The following is a 16,217-nucleotide window of genomic DNA, read 5'->3' as shown; positions in this document are numbered from 1 at the left end:
AGGTCGGATATACTTGGTTTGAGCTTGGGTTTCAACTGTGTGTGTTTTGAATTAGGACGACCAATACATGTTTTGTGATAGATTTGTGGCATCTTTTGGCTCACAATGTCTCCAAGTGTAGTGTTTTGAATTAGGATGGTACAAGGATATGTCTCTGATAGATCGTGGACTCTTTGGGCTCAAGATGGCAGGGCTAGCACACCCCTCTATTCTTTCGATAGAGTGGGAGAAAGTATTCAACGTATGTATGAAACCTGAAAATTATGATACTGATAAAGTTGCTTGGAGTCCAGTAAATAACACACTTTTTTGAAGGATAATATGACTCTTGTTCTGTGCAGGGAAATGCGCGACAGAACATATAGTATGATAAAATTTTCTAAATAAATGATAATTGTAAGTATAAGATGAAATGTATGCAACTTCCAAAAGTGGATAATAAAATAGGTGTATATTAGTCAAGGTTAAGAGGTAGCATTACAATTGTGTGATGTAACTCTCAACATGTAGGCTGGAGATCTTGCAAACACCACACTCAACACCTCTCTAGTCTCTACTAAACCAGAATGTGCGCATTTTCATTACTTTCTATGTTAATAATCTGCACCACCCTTAGCCTGGTAGTAGCCTTAGTTGTCTTGTTTTCTTTTAATCACCCTTTCAACTGAACATCTGCTGGTCCATACATTTTCAGATCCTCGACAACATCTCAATCTCTTCCGGAGATCACTGGTCGGCATGAAACAGACAACGCCAGACTCCTTCTTCCATGCAAGCTATTGCTTCCGGAGACTTCTTCTTTGTAGCTCTGAATGTGGCGACACACACACACACACACACACACACACACACACCTCCTTCTTCCATGCAAGCTATTGCTTCCGGAGACTTCTTCTTTGTAGCTCTGAATGTGGCGACAAACACACACACACACACACACACAGAGGCATGTTTCACTAATAAAACTGGCATCAATGTATAGCTTCAGCCAGAGTTGGTCAAGTTAATTTCTTGAAAGTAAAAGGTACAAATAGAAATATAAATATTAGTTGGGGGATCAAATGAATGTGTCTGAAATAACTGCGAAGCAAGATTCTACAGTGCAAAACATTAAAGTTTATGAATAATTCCTTTTTCAACAGTTTTTCTACGTTACAATAACAGAGTGCGAGATGTATGAACAGCAGGCAGCTAAAATGGACAATATCTTCAACAGTTAGACCAATTTCTTGACAGGTAGCAGAGTAGTTCAACAATGGTAGCAACTCATTTTTTTCACAAATAACATATATCCTCAGCTACTTGAGAATAACGATAGACCCAACCAACAAACCCTTGCAGAGAATTCCATTTTAAAGAAATTTCTTGTGAACTGATGCATCAATACTCAATAGTGCCAGCTTGGTCAGACTATGAACAACCTATTATCAATTTGTCCTGTAATTAAAATAGTATGAATTCTCTTATAGTCTTCTCCAAATAAATTGTGTGAAAATGTCATACAACAGAAGGTAGCACCAGGATATGAAAAACACATAAACATAATTCTAAACAATTAGTGTTCTAAAAACATGGAAGGATAAGATCTGGCAGTATAGTTGAAGTAATTACTTATCCACAAGCCATTGGATATTACGAGCCGAAGAATTTCCAAAGTAACAGAAACAAGTATCATTCTCCAAGATCTGCCCAGATGAATTGACCATGGTCAATGTGAACCACACCTGTAAAAATTTAGGATTGAGAGGATATGAGGACAATGTATTTATTTGGTGAAAGAAGGAATCATACATGAATAGGAACGAAATATATAGGTACCTAGCGAAGCAACTTGCTGATGGATATTGTGCTGCAGGGGAGGAAGCATATATATATGTACATGCGTGTATTTGGTTGGTGCAACATTGAATCATACACGAACTGAAAGAAATTTAGGGAAACCTACCCGAGCATCTTGCTGAATGGTGTGATGCCGGAGTGGAAAGGGTGAGCGAAGAGTGATAGGGAAGGAAGAATATATAGACGTACATCTACCCCTTGGCAGCGGAAAGGATCGGCACATCACCCGCCATGAATGGACGCAGAAACTGAAGTATAATTGCAGCTTTCAAGTCTCGGCGGAGCAGTTTAGATCAGATGAGGCGTCGGCCATCCCGCGTCCCCTCCTTTCCTTGGGCGCGTCAGCTGGACCCCATCAGAAGATGCGTCGCCCGCATCATGCGCGGGTCGATTGGATCCCCTCCTCTCTACAGCGCAGATGGAGCCCCTCCTCCGTATCGCTCGCGACATCGATGTTGAGCGGCGGCCAATCCATTCATGCCGTGTCTGGGGAATAGTTTTTTTCCGTAGAAGGCAACACATCGCTGGACCATCGCAGGTTTGGGCTGGCACAAGCGGCCCAGTTAACCAGATGGCTTCGTTTCGGCCTCTGGAGTAGCAGGCCATTAGGACAGCTGGGCCACTGCTTAACACAAGCGGGACAGATGGTTGTAGATCCGACATCAGACGGCCAAAATCGTCCAGATCACGCAAACGGACGGCCAGAAATGCGAGCGCTGAGAGGGCTCGCTTTAGGTGCGGTTATACTGTCCTTAATTAGGAGCAGGAAGCAAAGCACTACAAATTTTGACTGTATTTGTGGAGATGCGGGATATATCTCAATTTTCCGAGATCACATGGATGTCCTTTGCTTTTCAATATCATGAACACATTGAATATCCGGAATGCTTACGTTTATTTTTTGTAGGACACCCAATAATAGGGGGTTTTTGATTTTTTGCCCTTTCTTACTTTGTACTTTGACAATCTACCACCGGTTACTTTGTAATTAATTTTTTGCCACACGTTACTTCACACTTTGATCTTTTGCCCCTGTCAAGTGGGACCCATGATTAAATCCCCAATTTGCCCTTTGCATCGATTGGCCACGCACGGGACAGTATTGACCCCATCTCTCGCTCGCCGTTCCTCTCTCTGCTTTGCGGATGAGGGAGGCGGCGGCGCTCCGTTGGCCTTCGACGCCGACAGCTACCTACCGACGACGCCATCAAACCGCCCCACCAACCCTAGCTCCGCACCTCGCCGCAGCCATGGCGGACCGAGCGCCCCCGCTGCTCCTCAATGGCCACCACGACCAGCCATGGCGCCGCATATAAGGACGTCCATGGAAAATTTCTTTGTTCCTCTGCTCGCCGCCGCCCCTTCCAACCATGCGCCGCTGTTCGCTCCACCGCCCCTTCCAGCCATGCGCCGCTGTTCGCGCCACCGCGTCCAGCTGCTGTTCACCGGGGGCCATCAGCCAGCCCGCATGTGTGCTGACTCCTTGCTCTAGATGGATGCCAGTATGTGCTTCTCTCTGTCCAACTGATGTTCGTCGGTAGGTGCTTCTCCCCGCCGCCCCGTGGTACTGTTGCCCGCCGCCGCCACCATCGGCTACTGTTGTTGCTTCTCGCCGGCACCACATACTGCCGATGATGATGCTCGCCAGCGCCTTGTGCAGCGGTCCGCGGCACCTAGTCACGACTCACCGTGGTCACTCGGAGGTAGCCGGCGACCGCCGAGGACCACCGTATGCTACGAGAAAGCCGCAACCTTCTCTTCTGTCCTGGCGTGCGTCGGCGTCAAACAGGAACACAAGGGCATGCTTGCCCATCGTTTTGTCCATATAATATATCCATCATTTGCAAGTATTGTTTTTGTGTGAAAAAATGGCAAAAGATCAAATGGCAAACTAAAGAGTGGCAAAAGATCAATAACAATCTAAGCAGTGGCAAAATGTCAAAGTCCAAAGAAAGTAGTGGCTGGAAATCAAATCCCCCCAATAATAGTGTTTGCTCGTATGCACTATATGGGAAAAATGATATGATGAATTAATTATTGGGTACATTGGCCGGCTTCCCTATGCTCTCTGCACCAACAAAACTTGCCAAGAAAACAAAATTATAATTTAAGTGGCCCAATGTTAATCAACCAACAGCTAATCTGATTTCCTATGTTCTTCATCTCCACGACTATTTCCATTAGTCTTGAGTCCTGACTCAACCCAAGTCATTCCTTGAGGCGCGTCTCATCTAGCTGTCAGTTTCGATCAACTCCACATCTATAGTTGACAAACTTCCACGTCAACCTTCTTTCAAAAAATATATATTGTATCTACAAAAATGAGAGATTTATTTTTTGAGCTAGCATATAGAAAAATATATTAGGTGTATGTTAGATTGAATTCTAGGATAAAAAGGAAAATATATTAGGAGAACCGAGCGCACTTGACTTGAAAGAGAAAAAAATCAGCGCCACCAGCCATAGAGAGCACGATTGAAAGGGGCAGGAGGCAGCGATCACGTATAGGAGTCCAGCTAGAGTTTAATAGGCAGAATATTTTATTCTTTGGCGTGGCTTTTGCGGTGACTCAGCTGCATGGTGAAGTTTTCGCCTCTTTATGTTGGACTGGACTCTTTTCTTAAGGATTGGATTAGACTCTTTATGGTAGGAGACTTGCCTTTTCTTCCCAGAACACGCATTGATGATTTATTTTTTGGAAAAACTAACGCCCACACGTGTGTGCGTTTGCACATCGTTCACACGCCTCCATCACCACTCATTTTGCCACGTATGACAGATGACATCAGTAGAAATCTTTTTGGTTTTTGGCTTAAAATGTTTTATCTCTTAATTAAAAAAGCGAATTAAAATCCGTTTTCACCATTAAATCCGTCTCGAAGAGATCTTCAAAACTAGACCCCATGTTGATATGTTTCGACGAATTTTTTTTGTCCAAAAGTTGCCATGATGTTTACACTGTAGTTGCCATGGTGCTTAAACTAAAGTTGCCATGTGGCAATTTTAGTTTGTAGATCATGGCAATTTTAATTTTTGATGATGGCAATTCCAGTACTTTGACCATGAAAATATTTTTTTGCATGAACCATGGCAATTTTAAGTGCATGTATCATGGCAATTTGAGTTTATGGTGCATGGCAAGTCTAGTTTCTTAATTCTCCATTTTATAATATGTCAAAATTTACTTTTTAATATAGAAGAAAATAGTTGAAACATAACTTGGAAACTTTAATGTAAACATCATGGCAATTCATGTGCAATAGACATGGCAACTTTTAACCAAAAAAACATTTCGTCGAAACATATTGATATGAGATCTAGTTTTGAAGATCTCGTCGTGAGGGATTTAATGATGAAAACGGATCTTCAATCAGATTTTTCATTTAAGAAATAAAACATTTTAAAAACTAAAAATCCAAAAATATTTCCACATGCATGCATGCGGTGACATGGCGTAGTCTGTATGTTATAGGGCGTGTGGGCGGCTTTGGCTCCCGCCACACGTGTGGGCGTTAGCTTTGTCCTTATTTTTTTGTTTTGTTGCACAAACATTAGATGTGTCATATGGCTTTTTATGGCACATCCGGACCATCTATGTTACCTATGTTTTCCTTTAATCCCGAAAGTAAATTCTACAATCCAACGGTGTAATTAGTGTTAATGATGTGGATTAATGAGAAGACTTGGAAGGTGCCTCCGATTAGTAAAAAGATTTAGCAAATTTAGTTTAGTGCAATTTAGTTTAAGGCAATTTATTTTAGGGCAATTTAGTTTAGGAAATTTAGGAAATTTAGTTTAGTGCAATGTAGTTTAGGGAAATTTTGTTTAGGTATAAAAACAGTAGCTACATTTTATAAAAAACATGAGCTAATTAGTTTTTGTAGGTATATAAATTAGCTCTAAAAAACAGTCATATGTTATATGAGCTTGGTTAATTTGTCATATTGCGTTGCCATGTTATCTTGAGATAGCCTATGTCATATTTGGTTAATTTGTCATATGATGTTGCCATGTCATATCCGAGTGGCCTATGTTTTGCCGGAATGTTGATTCATTTCTGTTCCGGCAAATTTTAGGCGCTCCATATGTACACTTTTTAGCAAAGGTCATGCCGAAATTTTCGGCATGACTTGTGCTAGAAACTAGGACATATGGAGTACCTGGGATTTGCCGGAAGGGGAATGAATCAACATTCCGACCAAATATAGGCCCCCTTTTTTCTCTTCATTATATCTTTTATTTACAATTGTTGCATAGGAAACATGTCTACCGGTGACGAAGTCGTGGGTGGTTCTGCTCGCCCCGCAGACCCCATTGAGGCAGCAAATCACTATTTCGACTACCTGGACGAACACCAGATGGGGTTGCATGGTGGCGGCAGTGGTCCCAACCCCGACCCGACACCGACACCCACACTGGCACCCGCGCCAACACCACCCCCGAGAGCAGCAACGATGATGTCGTAGCCGGTAAAGCACCGAAGAAGAAGAGGACCCGAAGATCAAACGAGCTTGGCATCGGACAAATTGTGGTCACGGAGATGCACCCCAAGAAGTTAGAGCCAGCGGCGCCAAAGGAAGCGCGCAAGTGCTGGGGCAATCAACTTGGATGCATCCTCAAGGAAACCGCCAACATCAACGACAAGAAGTTGAAGCAGATACCACATATGCAGCACATGCTCCTAAAGAAGTTGCACAATAAGTTCATGTTCCCCGGCCGGGATGAACGCAAATATAAAGAGCCGTGGGACGACGTCGCCATGACAAAGATAAACGACAAGGCGATGGTGATGTTCACCGACGACTTGTCCTCCTAGAAAGTTCGGGTGAAAAAAGCGATTGGGAAGAATGAACCATGGTCCAAGTCATGCTGATAATCCGACAATAACGGCAGAGGACTTCGCAAAATTCTAGGAGAATTGCAATAAAGAAGAAGTCAAGGCAAAGTCGAAGAAAATGAAGGCGCTCCAAGCCAGGAACATGCCTCCCCACCGCCTCGGAAGCCGTGGTTACGAGGGGAAGATGCACATATGGGCCAAGGAGGACGCGAACGTGAAAGTCTCGGGATCCCAGACCCCTTGGCGTTCACCGACCCACTGGAGAATGACTGTATTAGGGCCCGGTACAAGTGGGACAAAGTCAGAAAGATCTTTTACACGGACCCGAACACGAGGGAGTTCATGAGACTTCTGGTAATTGTTATATTACCACATTATCATATTAGCTTCCAATCAATTTGACTGCAAGTTTTGTCACATTAGTAAACCATCCACGTTCCTTTTGCAGAAAGAGCAGCACCAAAAGGCAGCCGAAAGCGACGAGTCATCACAGTCGTCTGCGAGGCCCAAGTGGGACTCCCCATTCAACCGGGCCCTGAACATACTGAAAAAGGTCCCGATGGACAAGCTGCCGTCCTATGGACGTGTGCACGGCGTAGGAGATGGCGCCTCGTGGAAGACATGCGACCCCGAGGAGCCAGAGGAAAGAAGGAAGAGACAGTTGGTCGTCACTCAGCAGAGCATCGACGAGAAGGTCGCGATTGCGGTCAATAAGACCAAAGCTGAGACCAAAGAAGAGTTTGTCGGGGTAGTCAGTGGGTTGGTCACTGACTCGGTGGCCAGCTTGATTCCGGCAATTTTCAATTGGTTGAAGAACAATCCAAATGCACGGCCGGAGGACTTTCCCCTTCCCAGCTTTGTTGGAAGCAACTCGGCGAACACCACAACACCAACACTTACCCAAGCAACCGCAAAAGGTCCCGTTCCTGTTCATAGCAGCCCGACCTCTGTCTCTGGCATGCTCGGCGGGCCTTCGTCGTTGGCTCAGCTCGACGCCCTCACGGTAATTACGCGTCATACCCTTTTCACCAGCATGTCTATAGTCTTCCGTTTCAGTTGCCTTTCAAATGTTTGATGTCGCAGACATGTCTCCTTCGTAGGCCGACGACACCCCGTGCACCCTACTCTATGACATCAAGGGCCAGAAGGTGGCTGTGGGAAATGCAACCATCGTGAAGCCCAAGGACCGCATATTCCACAACCGAGAGATGCCCGATGGCATCTTCAAGGTTAACGTGGCCAGTGTCTTAGCAGGCTTCGAGGATTTGCCTCCTCCGATACCAGTCAATGACGACGAGACCCCTAAGATGATTGGCGCATGCAAGAACTGGTTCTTGCCTTGTCCAATGTCTCTTCTTCATCTCGAGGAGCCCAGTATCACACCAACACCACCTTCTTAAGAAGGTATGAACACTGATACGTCTCCGTCGTATCTATAATTTTTGATTGTTTCATGCCAATATTATTCAACTTTCATATACTTTTGGCAACTTTTTATACTATTTTGGGACTAACATATTGATCTAGTGCCCAGTGCCAGTTCCTCTTTGTTGCATGTTTTATGTTTCGCAGAAACCCCATATCAAACAGAGTCCAAACGGAAAAAATGGACGGAGAATATTTTTGGAATATTTGTAATTTTCTAGAAGAAAAATCAACGCGAGACGGTGCCCGAGGGGGCCACGAGGCAGGGGGCGCGCCCCAGGGGGGCAGGCGCACCCCTAACCCTTGTGGGCACCCCGTAAGGCGGTTACTACTCTTCTTTGGCCGCAAGAAAGCTAATTTTCAGAGAAAAATCTTGGCAAAGGTTTCAACCCAAACGAAGTTACGGATCTCCGGATATATAAGAAACGGTAAAAGGGCAGAATTGGAGAACGCAGAAATAGAGAGAGACAGAGAGACAGATCCAATCTCGGAGGGGCTCTCGCCCTCCCACGCCATGGAGACCATGGACCAAAGGGGAAACCCTTCTCTCTTCTAGGGAGAAGGTCAAGGAAGAAGAAGAAGAAGGGGGCTCTCTCCCCCTCACTTCTGGTGGCACCGGAACGCCGCCGGGGGCCATCATCATCACCACGATCTACACCAACACCGCCGTCATCTTCACCAACATCTCCATCACCTTCCCCCATCTATATTCAGCGGTCCACTCTCCCTCAACCTACTGTACCCTCTACTTGAACATGGTGCTTTATGCTTCATATAATTATCCAATGATGTGTTGCCATCCTATGATGTCTGAGTAGATTTTCGTCGTCCTACCAGTGATTGATGAATTGCTATGATTGGTTTAATTTGCTTGTGGTTATGTTGCTGTCCTATTGTGCCCTTCGTGTCGTGCAAGCGTGAGGGATTCCCGCTGTAGAGTGTTGCAATATGTTCATGATTCGCTTATAGTGGGTTGCTTGAGTGACAGAATCATAAACCCGAGTAAGGGGGTTGGGACGTATGGGATAAAGGGGACTTGATACTTTAATGCTATGGTTGAGTTTTACCTTAATGATCTTTAGTAGTTGCGGATTCTTACTAGAGTTCAAATCATAAGTGCATATGATCTAAGAAGAGAAAGTATGTCAGCGTATGCCTCTCCCACATAAAACTTGCTACCGGTCTAGTAAAGTAGTCAATTGCTTAGGGACAATTTCACAAGTCCTACCACCACTTTTCTGCACTCGCTATATTTACTTTATTGCTTCTTTATCTAAACAGACCCTAGTTTACATTTACATGCTCTTTATATTCTTGCAAACCTATCCAACAACACCTACAAGGTCCTTCTAGTTTTATACTTGTTTTAGGTAAAGTGAACGCTAAGCGTGCGTAGAGTTGTATCAGTGGTCGATAGAACTTGAGGGAATATTTGTTCTACCTTTAGCTCCATGTTGGGTCTGATACTCTTACTTAACTAAATAGGCTACAATTGATCCCCTATACTTGTGGGTTATCAAGACCTTTTTCTGGCGCCGTTGCCGGGGAGTCATAGCGTGGGGTGAATATTCTCGTGTGTGCTTGTTGGCTTTATCACTAAGTGATTTTTATTTGTTGTTCTAAGTTGTTCTCTATCTTTAGTTATGGATATGGAACACGAAATGCCAAAAAAATTAGGTTTACTTGCTACTCATGGAGATGGGGAACCTCCTCAAACCCCCGATGCTGGTTATGTGAAAAATATTATGTACTACTTTAATAATCCTGAGAAAACCCCATTCAAGTATGTAATGGGAGACACATTGGATCAACGTGAATACTTTAGGGATTATCGCTGACACAAGAAGAGAAACTATTATGGGATCAAATTCATATGTTGCATTGGTATGCTCGGGAACTATGCTTGAGATATGATTATAATTGTTGCTCTAGGATGAAGGATCCACACCTTCCCTTTTCATGCAAATTTAATGATGATAAAACCTTGGCTTCTTATGCTGATGGTATCTATGATTACTATGATGTGGAACAAATAGAAGAATTCGTTGCTTTTATGGGTACATATGAAATTGAATCTTAGTTTAAAGAGTGTGAAAATCTTGATGATGCTGTTTATAGACTTGAAAATTTTGCTATACTAAAATATTGTTATGAGAATTATGAATACAATTCCGATATTGATGCATTTATTGAGAAAGTCTCCGCTGTCCAAGAAGAGACTAATATTTTGCAGGAGTCTATGCAAGAAGAAATTGATGAAACTATGAGCTCATTGGATGAAAAAGATGATGAGGAGAGCGAAGAACAAATGGAGGAAGAGCGGATTAGCTACCCCTTCTCACCTTCTAATGAGAGTAACTCTTCAACTCATACATTGTTTAATTCCCCTTCGTGCTTACTGAAGGATGATTGCTATGATGATTGTTATAATCCCGTTGATTCTCTTGAAATATCCCTCTTTGATGATGCTTGCTATGCTTGTGGGCAATATGCCAATATGAATTATGTTTATGGAGATGAACTTGCTATAGTTCCTTATGTTAAACATGAAATTGTTGCTATTGCACCCACACATGATAGTCCTATTATATTTTTGAATTCTCCCGACTACACTATATCAGAGAAGTTTGTGCTTATTAAGGATTATATTGATGGGTTGCCTTTTACCGTTGCACATGATAATTTTGATGAATGTAATATGCATGTGCTTGCTGCCCCTACTTGCAATTATCATGAGAGAGGAACTATATCTCCACCTCTCTATGTTTACAATATGATAAAATTGCAAAAAACTGCTTATACTTTGCGTTGGCCTTTACTTGGTGTGCATGAATTGTTCTTTTATGACATGCCGATGCATAGGAAGAGAGTTAGGCTTCGTTGTTGCATGATATATGTTACTTTGTGCTCACTACTAAATTACAAATCATTGTTAATTAAAATCGGCTTTGATATACCTTGGGATCCGGGTGGATTCATTACTTGAGCACTATATGCCTAGCTTAATGGCTTTAAAAGAAAGCGCTGCCAGGGAGACAACCCGGAAGTTTTAGAGAGTCATTTATTTCTGTTGAGTGCTTTTATATAGTCTAAAAACAAAAAAATAAAGAGGGGAACCCAAAACTTTTCAAAAAGGAAAGTGAAAGTGAGAGAGACAAGCATTGTTGAAGTGGGGGAGCTCCTTGAACTTTGTTCATGCTCACGGAAACTTGGTGAATCTTAATTACAGAAACTTTTCATAAAAATTAATTATCCCCTTGTACAATTCCACTGTATTATAAAAATAATGTGCTAAGGTTTGCCTTTAGGATGTTTACAATGCTTGTTGGTTTGTATGGTGCAGGACAGAAACTTTGGCTGTAGTGCGTGATTTTACATTTTTTACTGGTACGTCAAACAGTTCTGAAACATTTTGCTGTGTCTTGCTGTACAAATTTTTTATTTTTCCTAATTTTTGTATAATTTGTGGGGTACCAGAAGTATGGTTAAGGTTCAGATTGCTACAGAATGTTCTGTTTTTGACAGATTCTGTTTTTGATGCATAGTTTACTTGTTTTGATGAAACTATCAAATTCTATCAGTCGATTAAGCCATGGAAAAGTTATATTACAGTAGGCACAATGAAAAAACAAAATTTGAATTGGTTTGCAACAGTACTTAGAGTTGTGATTTGCTTTATTATACTAACGGATCTTACCGAGTTTTCTATTGAAGTTTTGTGTGGATGAAGTGTTTGATCGAGGAGGTATCGATATGAGGAAAAGGAAGATAGGCAAGAGCTCAAGCTTGGGGATACCCAAGGCACCCCAAATAAATATTCAAGGAGACTCAAGCGTCTAAGCTTCGGGATGCCCCGGAAGGCATCCCCTCTTTCTTCAACAAGTATCGGTATGTTTATGCACCATGCTAGTATGAGATAGTCCTTGGTTGATTTATAGAATGATCTTTGCACTTCACTTATATCTTTTGAGTATGGCTTTATAGAATGCTTCATGTGCTTCACTTATATCATTTGAAGTTTTGATTGCCTGTTTCTCTTCACATAGAAAACTGCCATTTATAGAATGCTCTTTTGCTTCACTTATATTTGTTAGAGCGTGGGTATAACTTTCATAGAAAGAATTAAACTCTCCTGCTTCACTTATATCGATTTAGAGAGATGGCATGAATTGGTCATTCACATGGTTTGTCATAAAACCCTACATAAAACTTGTAGATCACTGAATATGATATGTTTGATTCCTTGCAATAGTTTTGCGATATAGAGATGATAATATGTGGGCGGTTCCAGTAAATGGTTGTGTTTAGTAAGGATATTGGTGCTAAGGTTTGTGATTCCCGAGGCATGCACGTATGGTCTCCTAACTATGTAACCAAATTGGCGCACATTGTATTTTGATTGTTTATCTTTGCGTGAAGGTCGGGTGCGCGCGATAGTTAACTCCTACCGACCTCCCCCCTAGGAGCATGCGTAGTAGTACTTTGCTTCAAGGGCTAATAAAGTTTTGCAATAAGTATATGAGTTCTTTATGACTAATGTGAGTCCATGGATTATACGCACTCTCACCCTTCCATCATTGCTAGCCTCTTCGGTACCGTGCATTGCCCTTTCTCACCTCGAGAGTTGGTGCAAACTTCACCGGTGCATCCAAACCCCGTGATATGATACGCTCTATCACACATAAGCCTCCTTATATCTTCTTCAAAACAGCCACCATACCTACCTATCATGGCATTTCCATAGCCATTCCGAGATATATTGCCATGCAACTTCCATCATCATCATATACATGACTTGAGCATTCATTGTCATATTGCTTTGCATGATCGTAAGATAGCTAGCATGATGTTTTCATGGCTTGTCCGTTTTTTGATGTCATTGCTACGCTAGATCATTGCACATCCCGGTACACCACCGGAGGCATTCATATAGAGTCATATCTTTGTTCTAGATATCGAGTTGTAATATTGACTTGTAAGTAAATAAAAGTGTGATGATCATCATTATTAGAGCATTGCCCTAGTGAGGAAAGGATGATGGAGACTATGATTCCCCCACAAGTCGGGATGAGTCTCCGGACTTTATGAAAAATAAAAGAGGCCAAAGAAGCCCAAATAAAAAAAAGAGGCCAAAGAAGCCCACCAAAAAATAGAGAAAAAAATGAGAGAAAAAGAGAGAAGGGGCAATGTTACTATCCTTTTACCACACTTGTGCTTCAAAGTAGCACCATGTTCTTCATAGAGAGAGTCTCCTATGCTTTCACTTTCATATACTAGTGCGAATTTTTTTTCATTATAGAACTTGACTTGTATATTCCGATGATGGGCTTCCTCAAATGCCCGAGGTCTTCATGAGAAAGCAAGTTGGATGCACACCCACTTAGTTTTTAGTTTGAGTTTTCATACACTTATATCTCTAGTGCATCCGTTGCATGGCAATCCCTACGCCTCGCATTGACATCAATTGATGGGCATCTCCATAGCCTGTTGATTAGCCACGTCGATGTGAGACTTTCTCCCTTTTTGTCTTATCCACATAACCTCCACCATCATACTCTATTCCACCTATAGTGCTATATCCATGGCTTGCGCTCATGTATTGCGTGAAGGTTGAAAAAGCTGAAGAGCGTTAAAAAGTATGAACCAATTGCTTGGCTGGCACCGGGATAGGCATGAGGGGTACCTTGTGTTAAAAAAGGGAGCATAAAACACTATATGATTTTGTAGGGATAACGTTCTGTAAACATTGATATTTTGAAAGGCATGATTGTTTGTTGGGATGCCTGTCTATTATTGTTTTTATGTCAAATGATAGACTATTGCTCTGAATCACTCGTGTCTTAATATTCATGCCATGATTAGATTACATGATCAAGATTATGCTAGGTAGCATTCCACATAAAAAATATCTCTTTTATCATATACCTACTCGAGGATGAGCAGGAATTAAGCTTGGGGATGTTGGTACGTCTCTGTCGTATCTATAATTTTTTATTGTTCCATGCCAATATTATTCAACTTTCATATACTTTTGGCAACTTTTTATATGATTTTTGGGACTAACATATTGATCCAGTGCCCAGTGCTAGTTCGTGTTTGTTGCATGTTTTATGTTTCGTAGAGACCCCATATCAAACGGAGTCCGAACGGGATAAAAACGAACAGAGAATATTTTTGGAATATTTGTAATTTTCTCGAAGAAAAATCAACGGGAGACACTACTAGGGAAAAGCCTATACACATAATCTTACCAGCAGCGCTCTTCAAAATACCACGCTACTGCTACTTAGCAGCAGCGCGTGTCTGCCAAACGCGCTACTGACTTGGAAGTAGCAGTAGCGCGTGTGTAGCCTACAGCACTACTGCTATAGTTGCCATGACCTTGGCCCCCCCGCTAGCTATAGAAGTAGCGCACTTTACTATAGAGCGCTACTGCTACTCAGGTTAGCTGTAGCGCGTTTTGGCAAACGCGCTACAACTATCCCTACCTTATCCCCACGCACGACCGGCCCTCTCACTCACACTCTCACTCTCGCCCGCGTCAACCGTCGTCGTCCGTCGCCGCCGCCGCCGCCTTCGTCCGTCCGCCGCCGAGGTACTCCCCTCCTTCCGTCCCTCCTCCATCCTCCTCGCACATCCTCCCTCCGCCTGCGGCCGCCCCTCCCTCCTCCGCCGCCGCCCTCCTCCCTCCGCCTGCGGCCGCCCCTCCTCCCTCCTCCGCCGGCAGCCCTCCTCCCACCGCCCTCGACCTCGCCGCCCCTAGCTACCTCTCCGTCACCCCCCACCCCCTGCCACTAGTTAGTACTAGATTTAGTAGTAGTAGATGTTAATTTAGGGTTAGCTAGTACTAGATCTTGCTTAGTTAGTACTAGATTTTTAGTAGTAGTATTGGTAGTTGAACTACTTTAGTTGTAGTTGAACTAGTTTAGTAAGTAAATTAATAAACTAGTTGAATTAGTTGAATTAACAGAACTAATCTATTTTTAGTAAGATAATTAATATAACTAGTTGAACTACTTTATTTTTAGAAAGAACTATTTTTTTCTATTTATAGTAAGTTTATATTTAGTAAGAACTAGTTGAATTAATAAAACTAGTTGAACATGTCATGTTTGTTGTTAGTGATAACTTATATGGTTTCAGGTGACCTCCGTCGTCCCCGTCACCGACCACCTCCGACATCCCCGCCGTCATCCCAGTCACCGATCCCCTCCGACATCGAGGTGAGACCAGCCAAATATCCTTGTATATCTTGTGTTGTTGCTCAAATTGGATGTGGTTGCCCAAGTGGCCGTTCATGTTCAGTTTACATCTCCGAGTGGCCTATGTTTTGCCGGAGTGTTGATTAATTTCCGTTTCGGCAAATTTCAGGCGCTCGATATGTCCTTTTTTAGCAAAGGTCATGCCGGATTTTGTCATGAATTCTGGCATGACTTGTGCTAGAATATGTACAAGTTTAATCTTTGAATTATGATTGTAGGAAATGTCGTACTCGGACGACGATGGTCTCCCGGGGGAGTGTAGCTGGTGCCACGACGATCGAGGTATGTGCGACAGGTTCGTTCGGCTGGACGACGATCGGCGCTTCAACATTAAGCTTGAGGACACCTTCGATTGTGAAACGGTACGCAACAACGACAAGTGTTTTTTTCTCCATTAAGCATGACTTCAACTATTTCAACGTCTAATTTTCATATTTTACAATTCGACTAGCTTATCCCATGCCATGCAAGACGCTATGTCTTGGAGAGGATGGGTTTTGAAGACCATGAAAATTTCGAAACAAAGAAAATACACCTAAGGACCCATCATGATATGGATTTTGAAGTAAATCTGTACAATGCTCAGAGCGTAACCCATTTTGGTTGCCAAAATTGGGAAGCACTTTGCAAAATGTATGGTTTTTATGAGGATATGATTGTCACCATGGATCTTGGTGATCCTGACAGCGAGGAAGACAATATGGACATTTGGGTGCTTGTTGATACGCTTCCGATTGTACCGCTATGTGATTTCTCAAACATAGTTATTAACTAATTTATATTGTTTATTTCAAAATAGTTGATAGCTTATTTCCATTGACAGCTTATTTTGATTCTTCAAAGACTGTGCGGAA

The 16,217-nt window shown here is 42.6% G+C and overlaps 1 long non-coding RNA gene across 1 annotated transcript; it reads right to left on the bottom strand.

Annotated features, from left to right (window-relative positions):
* Positions 1-432: 432 nt before the first annotated feature.
* Positions 433-2,107, bottom strand: LOC119341045. The gene is made up of 2 exons (XR_005164857.1): positions 1,819-2,107; positions 433-1,724 (listed from the first exon to the last, which is right to left on the bottom strand). It is a non-coding gene; the product is annotated as an uncharacterized LOC119341045 (long non-coding RNA).
* Positions 2,108-16,217: the final 14,110 nt, after the last annotated feature.

The sequence above is a fragment of the Triticum dicoccoides genome, chromosome 7B, assembly GCF_002162155.2.
Source record: "Triticum dicoccoides isolate Atlit2015 ecotype Zavitan chromosome 7B, WEW_v2.0, whole genome shotgun sequence".
NCBI lineage: Eukaryota > Viridiplantae > Streptophyta > Magnoliopsida > Poales > Poaceae > Triticum > Triticum dicoccoides.
This window is presented reverse-complemented; position numbering and strand designations above follow the sequence as displayed.